Source organism: Temnothorax longispinosus, chromosome 7, assembly GCF_030848805.1.
Source record: "Temnothorax longispinosus isolate EJ_2023e chromosome 7, Tlon_JGU_v1, whole genome shotgun sequence".
NCBI classification, from domain to species: domain Eukaryota; kingdom Metazoa; phylum Arthropoda; class Insecta; order Hymenoptera; family Formicidae; genus Temnothorax; species Temnothorax longispinosus.
In genome coordinates this window covers 6,515,914-6,532,395 of record NC_092364.1, presented here as the reverse complement: position 1 = coordinate 6,532,395, position 16,482 = coordinate 6,515,914, and the positions used below count along the sequence as shown (strand labels likewise).

Here is a 16,482-nt window from a genome sequence, read left to right as displayed (position 1 = left end):
ACACTTACCTTGGTGGGATTCGAACTCGGGACCTCTGCATCGTGAACCAACTGCCTTACGTGGTAGACTACTTCTTAATTTGATGTAAGCGTTATATATAGTCTACATATGTCATAACCAGCGCAAATATATAATTTTTCAAAAATCATCTCAAGAAACAAATTCAGTTAAAAAAGAGTAATAAAATTTTGAATTGGATATATGATATAATATTTCTTAATGTCGGGTGATTGTCAGAAACCAGTGCCGGCTTATTATGAAATTTTGTATTCGTAAATATATTTATGAAAAAAGTATATTTATAAAGTTAAAACATTCTTATCAAATCCTTACAAGGGCCTTATTAGACAAAAATAAGAAAACTTTTCTTATGGCATGCCTTAAAATTATGATCGGGACCTCATCCGGTTAGCCCTAATAAATAAGTATTTAAAAAGTTAAAACATCCTTATCAAATCCTTACAAGGGCCTCACTAGACAAAAATAAGGAAACCTAGGTATATATATGTTACGCCCAAACACCGAAATCGCTCAGTGAGCGAAAAAAACACCCATAACGCGTTGTGGACGGTGCTGATCATCCAAATACCGAAATGAGATATTTTTTCGGTGTGTGGACGTTTTTATTATCCACAACGCGATATGTGCATTTGAAAAACGTCCACGACGCGTTAGTTCACGCATACACTTTTCACGCGAACCGAGGTTCACGCACACCCCCCCCGTGCTTTCGGGGGAGGTGCGGTAGCCCCGAAATAGTTCACGCATACACTTTCCACGCGAACCGAGGTCACGCACACCCCCCCGTGCTTTCGGGCGGCCCGAAAGCAGGGGGGGTGTGCGTAAACCTCGGTTCGCGTGGAAAGTGTATGCGTGAACTATTTCGGGGCTACCGCACCTCCCCCGAAAGCACGGGGGGGTGTGCGTGAACCTCGGTTCGCGTGGAAAGCGTATGCGTGAACTGTTTCGACATATATATTAGTCATTTATGCCTTTCAATACTCAAATAGCTGCTATATTTTCTAAACTTTTTTTGTTAATAACTTTTTAATAAGAAGCGACCCCCAACTAAAACCTTCTGAAGGTCACTCAGGAGGGTGACCTTGACAACATATGTCAAGGTCAAGGTCATCGGAGACCCTAATTGTAAACATTTACCCTAATTTTATATTATTCCTATAAATTCTCAAGTAAATTTGCTTTGTGCCGTGTGGAAATTGCGTTAGGGCTTTGATAAGGCCCTGTTAATTTTCCCTAACTTTGTTTGGGCCCTAATGTGGAAGCCCAATAAGAACCGTTTAAGGCCGGTCACGCTTTTTCACTGAGGGCCCTTAGAGGCTAAATAATCAGGGCCTGATAATTGCCTTATGAACACCCCAAAAAAAATATTCTGTCGTTTAGTGGCTCCCGCTTGATTTTAGAGGATTTTCCTCTGAAATACGGTCTCAAGAAGATATTTTAAAATCTAGAGGAATATCCTCTAACCATGAGACACTAGACTTAAGATTGCAGTCCTCTTAATGCCACAGGAATTATAATAATACTTTAAAACGAATATTCACCCGACAAAAAAATTATTTATTTCGAAATTTTATTACTATTTTTTAACTAAATTTGTCTCTTAAGATGCAGTCTATGATTATAAATATTTTCTCGTATTTGAAAAAAAACACTTACCTGGTGGGATTCGAACTCGGGACCTCTGGATCGTGAGCCAACTGTCTTACGTGGTAGACTACTTCTTAATTTAATGTGAGTGTTTTATATAGTCTACATATGTATAACCAGCGCAAATATATAATTTTTCAAAAATTATCTTAAGAAACAAATTCAGTTTAAAAAGAGTAATAAAATAATAATGTTATATTTTTAAATGTTTTAAAAAATTTTTTTAATGTATGAAGAATTTAAATTGTTTTACGTTGATCGAAATAACCTTGAAGAGTTTTTAATTTATTTACGCCCTGATGTTTCTTTTCTATCGAAATCCCGACTAGGTTTTAAAATAAATAAATCTCTATTTTAATAATCGCTACCTTGATCAAGTCCCATCAAGGCCCTTATTAAGTTTCCTTATTCAGGCCACACATTAATTGAGCTACCCAAAATTGATATCGCCCTACTGGGACCTAGCCTGGCAATAATGTGGAAATCCTTATTAGGGAACCACGTTTAAGCCCTTAAAGGCCCCGAAGTTTATTAAGGTTGCCTTAACAATTTTCCACACGGGTGAGCATATCAAGTTATGCAGAACGCGTCGTGGACGTTTCTCAAATGCACATATCGCGTTGTGGATAATAAAGACGTCCACACACCGGAAAAATATCTTATTTCGGTATTTGGATGATCAGCACCGTCCACAACGCGTTTATGGATGTTTTTTTCGCTCATATATATATATATATATATATATATACTTATATCATACCAATTAAACTTTCATGTGTGCATCCATAGCGGAAATATACTTCTGCACCATACAGAATGTGCACTATTTGGTTTAATATTGGCAAACTTCTGCACACTATTAATTCGCACTGTTGAATGATTAGTATAACAGTGTATACTGTTAAATTTTGGCACTAATGGCAGTAGTATCTACTGTTACATTCTAATAATTTACACTGTTCAATAGTAATAATTGCGTAGTGGACACTACTTATTACCAGTATTACAGTAAGCATTGCAGTAGTAATCACTGCTTATAATTATTGGCATTTAATAGTTACTATTATTATTTCAATAGTTACTATTAGCATTTCAATAGTTTTTTTTCGTAAGGGAGTGCAGCGTATCACCTCACCACTTCCGTTCTTTCGCAATCTTTGTGGGCAATCGCGTGGAATATCGTAATAAAGTGTAATAAAACCACTTAGCGCAGCTTTGTAACCGTAATCCGTCATCTTTCCTGATCTCTCCGCAAACATGACGGATATGCCTAGCTTTGCATTGTAAAGTTTCTTATTAATCTAAACGACATCGTCATACGCGAAATAGTTCGCAAGAATAACCGATCTTATGGAAGATTTCAATATTTTCTGGTCAAACTTCGGCGTGATGTCTGCTGCAACTAATGATACAATCAACATTGATTAACAGTGATTGCGATCATTTCCTGCGCTAATCACGACCGGTACCGTCAATTAGAGCATATGTAAGCATATATAAGATTTGTGTTTTTTACAGTTGAATTTTTTACATATTTTATTTAATGCAGAAAATACAACATAGAGCGGCAAAAACTTATTAATAATTTCATAAAGGGGCTAGCGAACAAAGCTCGTTCTTAGAGCTTAATTATATATTACAAGCAACGAATATACATATATATTCCAATTTAAAACTGCGAGCCGATAAATGTCGGACTAAAACACAGCTATCGTTGGAACATTAAAAATTATTATGTCATTGTAACGCGATCGTTGCACGATTATAGAATCGCTCGTCTCAGCGCATTGCAAATTTAGGTTAGTGACAATACGTATTGCATAAAAATAAATATGTAATGTCGAATATGCTGAAAGAGGTATCGAGCAACCTTTTATGTCACTTTATGCATGGATACATAATTTCACGTCCGTAATGCGACAGTTTCGTCAAGTGTACTCCGTGCGAACGTACGATCAATTATTTGGAAAAAATGATTTTTATTCGAGATCCTTTTATTAGTCTAGACTAGCAACTGTTGAATACGAATTCAAAATGTTGCTGAAAAAGAATCGTTATTTAGGTTCTAAATATTAAGACAAAATTTCAACTAGGAAGTTAATTATTATTGCATTCATATAGTATATTTGTGTTAATATTATTGTTCTTGTCATTTCGTGTCGCTTTCGGACAAAAGTCATGTGCTGATTACTATACCACGGTTATATATCTGTACTACAAGAATCCGAGACACACGAGAAGCGTTTCTCATGATTGTGGCAGCGTAATTCTTATCGATGTGACGATCGCAGGCCACGAATGGGTTAATTAACGCTTCATTCAGGATATGGTTAATCAGTCGTATGAGAGATGAATGGGAAATCTGGCACGAAAGCCGAAGCTATATTGATTAACCAATTCATTAACCAATTGATTTATATTACATGAAATACAGTACATGAAATAAAACTCCTCCAGTTTAGGACATTGTTCCAAAATAATGGAACATTTATCAGGTATATCAAATTCCGCGCGCGTTAACAAGAAGCGCGATAACTTTTTTAAGTTTTTGCACTGCGCTAGTAATTCCAACCAGTGATCAGTGAGGATAGCACAAAACAAATAAACCTCTTGCAAGTTTTGATAAGAGAAAAGTAATCTAAATAACCTCTCCTATTTACATAAAATACAATTAAGATAGTTTTATTTAAAAAAATTAAATTAATCTTGAAATAATTTAAAAAAGTGCTTACTCAAGGACAATTCAAGGCAAGATCGTGATATTATGTCTTCTTCGAAACCATATAACTTTCATCTGAAACATTTTTTTCTAAAATCTCGTTCTTACCAAGATATTTTGATGCAAAAGTTAAAACGGGACACTCTGTATATATTTAATTGAAAAAAAGTTTAAATCAGACTTAAGATCTATTAAACAGTAGGTTACCTATAAATAAAACGCATACAATAAAGTCACCTTAATATAAATATTTGAAGTATTTTTAAGATCAATATTTTCATTGTCTAAAACTTATTCATCCACAGAAATTTATTTACATTTATATTTGTAGGGATATAGTTCTATAATAAGTTTATTATATTATTATAAAGTAAGGGCCAGAAGAATCGGGAATTCAACGCAAACACTCTACAGTTTCTTAAAACGCTCACTCGTTACGCTCTTAGAATCTCACTCTTAGCTCGTCAAAAATCGATCTGCTCTCTTTGCTAGACAGATTCAGACTGAACTCGGTCGCTCGAACGCTTCGCTCTTATACTTTATTTCAGAAAACGTCTCTCATTTGTTCGAACATTTTAGTCGCCGCCATCAATCAACGCCGAAAGTCGCTAGTTTTGTCAACAACGGTACCGCCGCCTCTTACAACTGATGCCGCCGTCTCGAGCGAACGAAGTCGGTTCTCTTTACCGTTCGTCGCTTGTTTCTCTCTCTCTCTCTCTCAAACACACACATCTACACATCCTACGTATTATCTAAAATTATTATATTAATTGTTAAAGACACGAGATCTCAATCCAGTTTCTTGGATCAAATATTGAACAGGTTATCTATAAATTATATACAAAACGTATACATTGAGGTCACTCTAATATGAATATTTGAAGTAGAGGAAAGTACCCGATTATGAGATACCATATCTATTTTGTGTGATTGTTGGAAGTCTATGGGCAAAATTGAAAAATATAGTAGGTCATTTTAAGGGAATTTAATAAACTTTAAGATGCTGAAATGTAAAATTTAATTTAAATATTAATTTTGCTAAAAATTAGAATTATGTGAAAAATGAGCTTTCGGCAAAATCGCAAAAGTGTGCTCCTAATATGAGAGACCCCGGGAAATCGCTAATAAAGTGCAAAATACATGATATTGCAATTAAAAAACTTTATTTAAAGTTTTTGAAAGACAAATGTAATGGAGAAGCATATTTGCAACAATCGTAAACCCACTTATACTCAATATTGTACCTAATCTTCCCCCTCCATCCTTCCCTCTCAAATCAAGGTCAGCACAGTCTTGTAAATTCGTATAAACCTTCCCTTAACGTTAATATAGTATTTTCTCTTCTTTTATTACTATACAATAACTTTCATACTCCAGCAACCCAGGAGTACCCTGAGTATCCCATGTTACGAGCACCACGCCTTTCGGTTTCGCGATCACCAAATCTAATCTCTACAATTGAGCAACTCAACATATCCCGTATTTTCCTATTAATACGACCTTATTCTATCGCTGCGTGCAGAACTTATTGCCAAATATTTTTAATTATATAATAAACAAGGTTTAAAGACTTATATCCATGACACTTGACAACATCCAATTTCACAATTTCTTTCTCTGCAACGACTACACGCACGATCAAACAATGAATTTTTCACTAAATAGGTTTTACCCCAAAGGCAATAAGTTCATAGTGGAACCAACAGATAGGGCCTATTAGTTTAGCAGAAACCTCGCTGTCGCATATTAGGAGCCTATTTCATAATAGGGGACTTTCCTCTATTTTTAAAATCAATATTTCATTGTCTAAAACTTATTCATCCACAGAAATTTATTTACATTTATATTATCTAAAATTATTATATTAATTGTTAAAGACACGAGATCTCAATCCAGCTTCTTGAATCAGAATATTCTCAGAACGGCCAGAGTAGCGCCATCTCTAATGAGTATTTTAATTTTTTTAAATATTAGTAACTAATAAAATTTATTCTGGGCTGAAACAACATGCGGGAGAGTGTATATAAGAGATTGTCCCCGAATAATACGTTTGATATATGGATAGTTTGAGGACTGTCCTCAAAATATACAAATGTCCCCAAAACATACATACGCTTGAGATTTTGTCCCCATTAAATACTTAAGACATATATATATATATATATATATATATATATATGTGTGTGTGTGTATATAAAATTGTGCTTAGTCACTATAACTCATAAATATCAAACTATTTAAATATTTAGTCACACAATAGAGATATTAAATATACAAGATATTTTTAATCTATAACAATAGACTATACCTTTGTCACGTTTTATTACGTTTTAGTGTATTAATTCATAAAGAAAATAATATTTTAAAAGTATCAAATATTTATCTTTGTAAAATAAATTAATAAATAACAATATCGACTGCTACGAATAGATACTTGAGATTAAGCTATAGTATTGCACAATGCAATGAAAGTCTCACAGAACCGCTATACACGATCCTATCTATAACAGCATTGATACTGGTAAATATATATACATTATATTTATATATATTTTTTAACAGCAATAATTGCCATTATTAAATAGTCGTTCATGGCGGTGGAGGTTGGGGTCAGCAATTTGAAACAGCACTGTGCTTCTCGTCCGCATAATAAGATACTGTTACGACATCGCCATCCACATTAATAAGACATTGACCCTGAAAACATATTTTTTTAATGAAATATGCAACAAGCGTGGGAATGTGTATGCAGGTAAAATAATGTTTTTTATTAACTTGATTTTTGAGAGGGCTGTGAAGAAGCACACACTGCGTCATAAAGAACGCTACCATATAGCGTTACTGCCTAATGCTATATAATGTGCGTGTGAACAAATTGTCAAAACTTCCATTACGAAACTGTGGGTGAAACTACTAAATCCACCATTCTGTAACACATCATCATCGTCATCAAAATTTTAATAGTTGAATTTCTAACAGTCCGTTGAGAATAATTGTCATTATGAACTCACTCACCTCCCGTATCGATGTACTTTCGCGAATGAAAAAGAAATTTAGGTTGCCTTGATACCTCTCTATCCTTCCACCCGGTAAATAAGATAAAGGCGTTATATCTACCCCGTATCTTCCTTTCAAAAAGGCACCTATAATGAATTAAAATATACAGAAAAATTCTTGCATTTTTTAACGCTTAGAATTATAAATTTAAAAATATACGTGTTAAAAACTTGAAAATATCAGGAAACGATAACTATATTATATATATTATATATATATATTTTTTTTTTAAGAAAAAATTCTTAAATGTTTACGTCTATGAGTATAGTGAATAATTTTAAACGCAAAAGTGAGCGTGGTCTTTGCTTCTGTATAGAGGTACCACTTAAAGTGGCGGGATTTCCTATACAAGTGCGTGTTGCATTGTCGGATATGTAACATTGTCCTCGAGATGATCCTCGTCTAGGCTGAATTGAATATCATATCACTATCATCTGACAGAAAAAATAAAAGAATCAATGCCTTTGTTTTAAAAGATGTGAATGGCACTAGACGTTCAGCTAACAAAAATGTAATAACTAATCATGAATTGTAATATAAAATCCGATAATATTCATATACATATAATTTTCGATAAAAATGTAAATGAAACTTGTAAACAGAATTGCAAAAAGTACCTGATTTTCTTACTTGATCCTTGCTCAAGAAACGATACACGATTTTCCTTTTATATTTATTCGTGTTCAAAAATTCTCCTAAACCAAGTGTCAACCAACGCCGTACCCGTCGATCGTCCTGCATCCAAAGTAGTCTTTATCGCGAGTACGGTCGACGGACAATATAAATTCTATAGGTATTTAATGATATAGCTTGATACGCGTGTTTCGCTACGGTATGTAATTACTTTAAATTAAAAAAACCAAGTCGATATCTCATCGGGCCTAAGAGATATTAAGAAATCCGTAAAAACATATTTTACCTCGTTTCACCCCTTAAGGATTGAATTTCTAAAACTCCCTCCTTAGTGAATGCTTACGAAAGGAAGGAGTATATGCGTCCCCAATTTCATCAGTTTCTAGTTTAAGGGTTTAAGCTGGATGTTGATGAGTCAGTCAGGATATATAAATTACAAGAATTATAGATATTACGCAACAAAAAAAAATGATGATCGATATATCGCTACACGCGTAGTACTGTATTGTGTGTGTGTGTGTGTGTGTGTATATATATATACATATAATATAGAAAGGCGAAGTTCAAAGCTGATTTACCTTTCCGAGCACATCAAAATATAATGCACAATAGCAGCCAAAGATATCTGCGAAATACGTTTTAGTGGAAAGGGGGGTAAAATGACGAAGTGGGGGTAAGATGACACGAATTGCTAATTTTTCTAAACTAATAACAGATAACGAGTGTATGCGAAGGTCCGGAGATAACCGTACATACATTCCTTCAAAGTAAACGCGGTACCATTGTAAGCGGTGATTATTGCTGTGAGCTGTGGGCTCACTAGAGAAAAGACGTCGTCTTAATGATAGGACCGAAGTATTTACCAAATTTATTATCACATGTATTAATATGTTTCGTTTTGCCACGATAGAAACCATATTGAATATTTTAGATTATATGCATAGTAATCATACACACATTTCTGCATTCTTATTGCATTATTTTCCAAAATTGTATTATAGATAAAAAATCCCGCAAATATCAATTTGATAAACCGCTTAATTATTACCCATCTTTATACCCAAATTGGGTACTAAGGGTCTTATCAATGTTTCCGATGTTTCCCAGGATTTTTGATCTGTAATACAATTTCAGAAAATAATGCAACAAGAATGCAAGAATGTGTGCACGATTATTATGCATATAATCTAAAGTATTATCAATTGGTAACATTATTGGTAGTAATATAGCAGACGTAAAGATCATGAGCACCTCGGAGTATTTTTGAAGTGTGCTGAAGTGATATATGAAGTGCTTATTTTATGCAAATATCTTTTTATTTGGAAATGGCACGCAAGAATTCTCAGCGTGTCATTTCTCGCTTCTGACGTCACAATTAATCTTACGTGATAGCGGAAAGGGCCCAAGAGCCTTAATATAGTTTGCCTTAATATTTCGCTAAACAACTATTTCAAGCAAAAAAATGACCATCTGCCAAAAGAGTCAAATTACATAAAAGAAAAAAGAAGATAAAACTGTTCGAAAATAAATTATAAATAAATGTGGATATCTCGTTTTTATTAGGCATTAACTTCTTTTACAATCTAGTCTTTTCGCTACATAATTTTTCAAAAGTAAATTGACATATACATATATGTATTAGATATATATATAAAAAGGGTTAACAAAACTATTCAAATTTATCATTCAAGTGTATAGATGGACACATGCGGATATCTTTCTTTCCATTCGTTAACCAAACAATCGTCAATGTTACAGGATAAGAGATGAAACTCTTGCAGTTTTGGACATTGTTCCAAAAGAGTGGAACACTTATCAGGTGTAACAAGTTTCACGTAATAAAGTTCTAACTGTTTTAAGTTTTTGCACTGCGTTAATAATTTCAAATTGTGATCAGTAAGGACAATACAGCGTGAAGCAATTAATTCCAGGCGTTGCCAGGAAGGAAGTAATCTGTGCAAGCAATCATCAGTGATTGGAGATTGGAATCTGTAACAAAAATCATATAATTATTATAGTATTGCAATTACAAAAAGTGTGCAAATTAGAAATTTCCTCGTTATTACAGATTACTACCATTGCTCCTATTCAGAGCAATTTAACATTTTATTTCGCTCATAAAGCTTTCTCTTATGAGGAAGCTTGTATTTTGCTTGATGCATAATTATTAGTATTTATTAGTTTGGGGCTTCCTCATAGAGAAACTTTATGAACCAAATAAAATAGGAGCAATGGTAGCGATCGATCTGTAATAATGAGGAAACGAGTTCCTAATTTGCACACTTTTTTCAAAATTTAAGTTTAATTTTTTTATGAATTGATAGAAGATCAGCTTAGTAGCACAAGTGGGGTTTTACAATCGATGCAATGTCAAATCAAAGTTGACTTTGGAAATTCAAGCTATACGGTTTATATATGGACTCCGCATATCGACCTTTGATCGCGTGTAAAGCTAGGTATAATCAACCAAATCTTAAAGAATTATATATAAAATAGGGGTAGAAAGGACTGAAGAATATAATGGAATTATAAATAGCCCAATATCTCAAAATTTGCGGAAGTTAAAGCTACCACGGACATTTCTCAAAACATTCAAAATTTTTATAAAGTTAAAGAACTCCTTTACCTTCATCGCCAAATTCAATCCCAGTAAGCAAGAAACACCAAGAAACATTTTAACTACATTACAGCAACGTTTTAACATTAATACAATGTAGTTGAAATGTTTCTTGACGTTTCTTGCTTACTGGGATACCAACCTTCCTTTAAGGGGGGGAGGTATAGTTTATTCAGCGAAAAAAAAAGCATGTTTTTAAGATTTTTTTTTGGCGTAACGGATAGTGTTCGTTTATTGAAAAATTTACATATAATAAAGTAACATTTGAACAACATTCTCCTAAATTTTCATTGCAAAATATTCAAAATTGAGCGAGTGAAAATTAAAGGCCCCGGAGGCGCCTCGAAAAAGCGGTGTGCACCATAACTCGCAACAGAATCATCTGAAACAAAAAAATCAAAATGCATTTGTTAAAAGAGATGTTTCTCGAGGTAATGCCGGGAGCTTTTCTGTTTTTTTTAATAATTACTAATTTTTCAACAACAAATTAGCCGATTTTTTTTAGCGAAAATCGGGTTTTTGGCTCCTAAGTGCTACGAAAAATCGAAAAATCGAAAAAAAAAAATCCTCTCGGCATTACCTCGAGAAACATCTCCTTTAACAAATGCATTTTGATTTTTTTGTTTCAGATGATTCTGTTGCGAGTTATGGTGCACACCGCTTTTTCGAGGCGCCTCCGGGGTTTAATTTTCACTCGCTCAATTTTGAATATTTTGCAATGAAAATTTAGGAGAATGTTGTTCAAATGTTACTTTATTATATGTAAATTTTTCAATAAACGAACACTATCCGTTACGCCAAAAAAAAATCTTAAAAACATGCCTTTTTTTCGCCGAATAAACTATACCCCCCCCCCTTAATAATAGTCTATTGATTAAAAAAAATTTAGCCCGATATCACACACACACGCGCGCGCGCGCACGTACAGACATTTTGTAAAAATATATTTCAACGAGATTCCCACTGTCCCTATCTACTATCTAGCGAAACCACTGCCAGGGGAACGGGCTTGGAAAAATTAGCGAGGAAAGAAGATTTTGTTGAGCTTGACTCTAGTCTGGCACGTTTTAGAATATTTAAAACACATTGGCAAAGAAAAACAAAAAAATTTTTTCACAAGAAACAAAGATTTCTCTATGAGAAAGCACAAAGAAAATTATTGTAATTTTTTCAAGATCCTTGAAATGCAAAAAAAGCAATTACAAATTTCAATCAAAAATATAGTAAACATGTATTTAAAAAAAATTAAGAAGCACACACTTACTCAGGAAGGTACACTTTTCGTAAATTCTTACAGTCAGCGAGAACGTTAATATCCTGCGATGTAAGATTAATACATTTCTGTAAACGTATTACTTCCAAATTAGGACACAATTTTATAAACTGTGTTGCGGCTGTATTTCTTATATAGATTGCAGGTTCAAAATTGAACTCACGCATCCGTTGATTTTTTTGCAGTATTTTGTAAAGGCATTCAGCTTTTATAGATGTATCACGAAGGTTTAAATATTCCAAACCACTTAATTTCTCAAGATACGAAAATCCTTTTTCGTCTATACCATAACAATGATCTAGGTTCAATTCTAAAAAAAGATATGTGTTGGGCATATACAATAATCCAGACAATTACATGTTTCGTATACTTTATATGTATATACATACCTTTCAAATTTACACATATCTCTGAAATTTTAAGTAGGGCAAGATTATTGATAGAATAATAGCCGCAGTATTCTAATCTTAAGTGCGTTAAACGCCTGCCACAAGTATGAAGAAAGTTATTAAAATCCTCAACACTAAATATGCTTTTTGTAAGATCTAACTGCTGCAAATATTTACATCTAGATGTAAAGTAACAAAATATATTGCTCATATCGCGTTCTGCCATATCTAACCGAAAATTCACAAAATACTTTGCGAAAGGTGAACAGTGTATATTCAAACGTGTATAGAGTCGAGGATCTCGTATCAAATCATTGAAGCGTTTATTTACACGATTCAAGCGGCATAACGTCATCAGATCCAAGTTTTTTAATATTATTAGTAGTATTTCATCCTGCAAAAATAAAATATAAAACTTTAATACACGAAATGATATTGCAATAAATATTATAAAAAATAAACTTCTTAGAATACTTTACAGGAAGCTCAGATATATTGCGACGTGATAGCTCCTTGGATTCATCCGAAGAGTGTTTTATATGTTTTGCACATGTTTGGCAATTTGAATGACGAATTACCTCCAGAGATACATTTTTGTGCATCAAATTCTCTCTCAAAATACTCTCTTTAGAAACCCTTCTTATGTAGCTGCAAATAACATCGGAACAAATTCAGTTTTATTATTAACAAGAGATTTTAATATTACTTAATATTGATAATGATTCCTTACATCCCTATAATATTCCATTATAATGCAATATTCAAAAAAATGTCGTTGCAAATAATCTATATCCAAGTGTGCATTTTTGAAATCTGCTGTTAAATTATGAATATCCTCATGGTGTGGAAAGTACATGCAGTTAATTTCCTTTAACAGATTAGTTAAACTCTTCTCATAATTTCTAGGACGGACCAACTTTGATGTACCGATAAGCATCACAGCATCTAGCTTTGTGTAAAGGCCAGGAAATGTTTCATCGGATCTGTCTTTAAATAATAGTCTTAGCATTTTCGTTTTAAAGTCACGCGGGTGTGATAAGGGTGGAGAAAATAATCTTGATGTCGGGGGTACAATCTCAGACTTATAATCAGTTTCCCACAATTTAAACCACCCATTATTAGAATCATCTTGAGCCGAAATTTGAATTACGTCTCCAGGATTGTTTCGTGACATTTCGTATACAGAAACTCTGATTGGATATACAGCTTCATGAAACTCGATATCTTCAAAAAAGAAAATATATTTATATACTCTCTTCTCAACAAAAGCGTATCTTCTTTAACAATATCTTACTTGTGAATTCAGGTATTACATACCAATATAATTATTTCCGATCGGTCTACTAAGTTTATGCCATGGCGGCCTTGTCATGGATTCTTCGTATTGCCACGGAGTTATTGAAATGTCGATATCATTATTCCATCGATTCAATTTCTGTTTTGAAAAGTCAAAATGTATCAAATAGTAGAAAAAATCTTGTAGCATATAATTTAGATTCCGATTACTTTGTACAGGACAATATAATGGATAATACACATACTATAAAATATATTTCTCCATTAAGAATAAAATAGGATAATTATTTAGTTTAGAGGAGCAACCTTCTACGACCTTGACCTTGACATATATATATTATAGGGAGCACTTTCCTGAGTAAACTTCCAAAGGTTTTAGCCGTCGTTCGTTATTTATTAAAACGTTATTAACAAAAAAGTTTGAGAAATATAATAGTGCTAATTAAAGAAAGTCAATTTGCTGATATGTGTTTATAGACAGTATACATGTGGGCGGAAGAAGGATTCAGCCTCTTCCTTTATATGTATGAGTCTATATACGAGTATGTATATATATATATATATATATATAATATATATATATATATATAATCGTTATACTATACATGCTTATTATGTACTATAGTTCTATCTATACGGTGTTAAAAAAATCTATATTCTATTTATTATATCTCTTAATTGTTAATAACTTTTTAATCAATAACGACAGCTAAATCTTTGAAATGTTACTCAGAAGAGTGATCTTGGCAACATATGTCAAAAAGGTAAAATCATGGAAAAAAATTCGTCTATTTAAACATTCTAAATAATTACCTGAAATGGTTCTCCATAGTTTGAAAATTTGGGTGGTCCATTTATGTCAGGGGCAGTATGAAATACACTGAGATTAGAGTGGATCTTAACGTGTCTTTTCTTCACAAATTGATAGATGAAGTCAACTCTAATATCCTCTTCTCCTACGGATTTTCTGCCGATATAAGGATATCGATCACAACTCTCACAATGTAAAATTTGGTAATTGGATGTCATATTTTCTCTCTGAAAAATAGACCAAAATATGGAGAATAATAATCCTTGCTTTTGTAACATATGATAAAATGTATAATTTTATCATATATTTGTAATTATAGCATAAAGATTATATAATCTAAATTTATCTTCCTTCCATTCACATTGCTAATTATACTGACACTATATATTGTCTGCATGTGTATTACGTAATGTAAACTATAGATTTTAGTTAACTAAAGATTTTAATTAGCAATACATTGCAAATCTTGTTCTACAGAGAATAGTGTACCAGCATCCATATAGCATCTATTTTTAAAAACATTAATTTTTACTGAAACTATAATTTTTATACTTTTCTATTAACAAATTGTACTATTATTATAGAATATTACGAATAAATTGTTAACAAATAAATATTTTATATATTTTAATTTTGATCTCAATATTCTGCATTGTAACATATTCTTTTTTATGAAATAGATAAATGTAATTATTTATTTTGTAACGATGCGCCCTTGTCAACGCATCGTCTCCCGGCTAAACATCCGCCGGATGCCGCCCGACCATCCGTCGGGCGAGGATAGGGCGCGGTGCGCCCACCTTTTTTAATTCGCTCAAAATTATCGTGTGTGCGAACGTTTGCGGCCCCAACAAACGCCGACGGGAGCCAATCTCCGCCGAGTGCGAGCGCGCGTAATTCATCTGCACTGCTCCGACCGCCACGTGGCTCGCACGAGGATCGGCCTCTTCACCGAATCTATCGACCTCTTTATAAAAATCGGCGCCGCGGCGAAAGAAAAAACTTCGACTCGAGACCAGCAACCGATCCGCTGCTCCCGAAGAGAAGAGACCTATCTAGAACTTCCTAGGGCGACACGCAAAACGGGGTCCAGTAATCTGTGCCTCGTCCAAGAAGTCTTGGTCGTCACCCGAACTCCCGTAGTCTGACTTCCCAGGTCGATTGAGCGAGGTGAGCGCATGGCAAACGCACGTGGCAGGAAGTAAGGCGAGGAGCGAACTTGAGAGACGGGACGTGGAAAAGCTGAAGGGAGGCATCGGGAGAGCAAGGAAAGGATTGGAAGAGAGGGAGAGAAGGAGTAGGTGAAGGCAAAGGGTGAATAAAAGTAAGTAAGGGAGAAGGAGGAGAGAGGCAGTATATATATGGGTTTAAGATTTTCCGAAATGTATTTTTTATCTTACTCAATGTATCTCATTTTCCGATTAAATTGCTTACGTTTGCTACACTTACGCTATCTAGAATCTAGAATACTCTAAAGCCGCACTCGACTGTACGTCCGCACTCTTCAACAGCTAGGCGAGAAAAGATCTCGACTATCCTTGGCCGTGTCCAGCCGAACCTCCGCTAGCTAAACCGCTAGGTACCAATTGAATGTGATTCGTTATTTCCTTTGGATCCAACCAATCACACTTAATTGCTACCTAGCGGCTTAGCTAGCGGAGGCGGAGGTTCGGCAAAACGCAGCCTTTGATCTATCCCGACCTCTCCTTCCAACATACGCAGCGAGCGCCTGGGCGGTCACGCGGGTCACTCCACGCACATCTGCCATCTTCTTTCTCTTTCTATCATCCCAGTAAGCAAGAAACGTCAAGAAACATTTCAACTACATTGCATTAATGTTAAACGTTGCTGTAATGTAGTTAAAATGTTTCTTGGTGTTTCTTGCTTACTGGGATATATGTAGCTGTCTCTCTCTTTTTCCGCTCAACGGAAACTTTGGGTCCGTTCCGAATTACGCATGAAGCACGTAGACTGCATTACTGTTGCGTAGCTCTTCGAAATCTTTCAAAAATGTGAAAT

General features: G+C 34.1%; 1 protein-coding gene across 1 annotated transcript in view; it reads right to left on the bottom strand.

The window, feature by feature from the left end:
• LOC139815971 (uncharacterized) overlaps positions 1-16,002 on the bottom strand; it is a 59,376-nt gene extending 43,374 nt beyond the window's left edge. Inside the window, exon 1 of the mRNA XM_071783260.1 lies at positions 15,913-16,002. The gene's annotated coding sequence lies outside the window, so the exon portion shown is untranslated. The remainder of the gene's footprint in view (positions 1-15,912) is intronic.
• Positions 16,003-16,482: the final 480 nt, after the last annotated feature.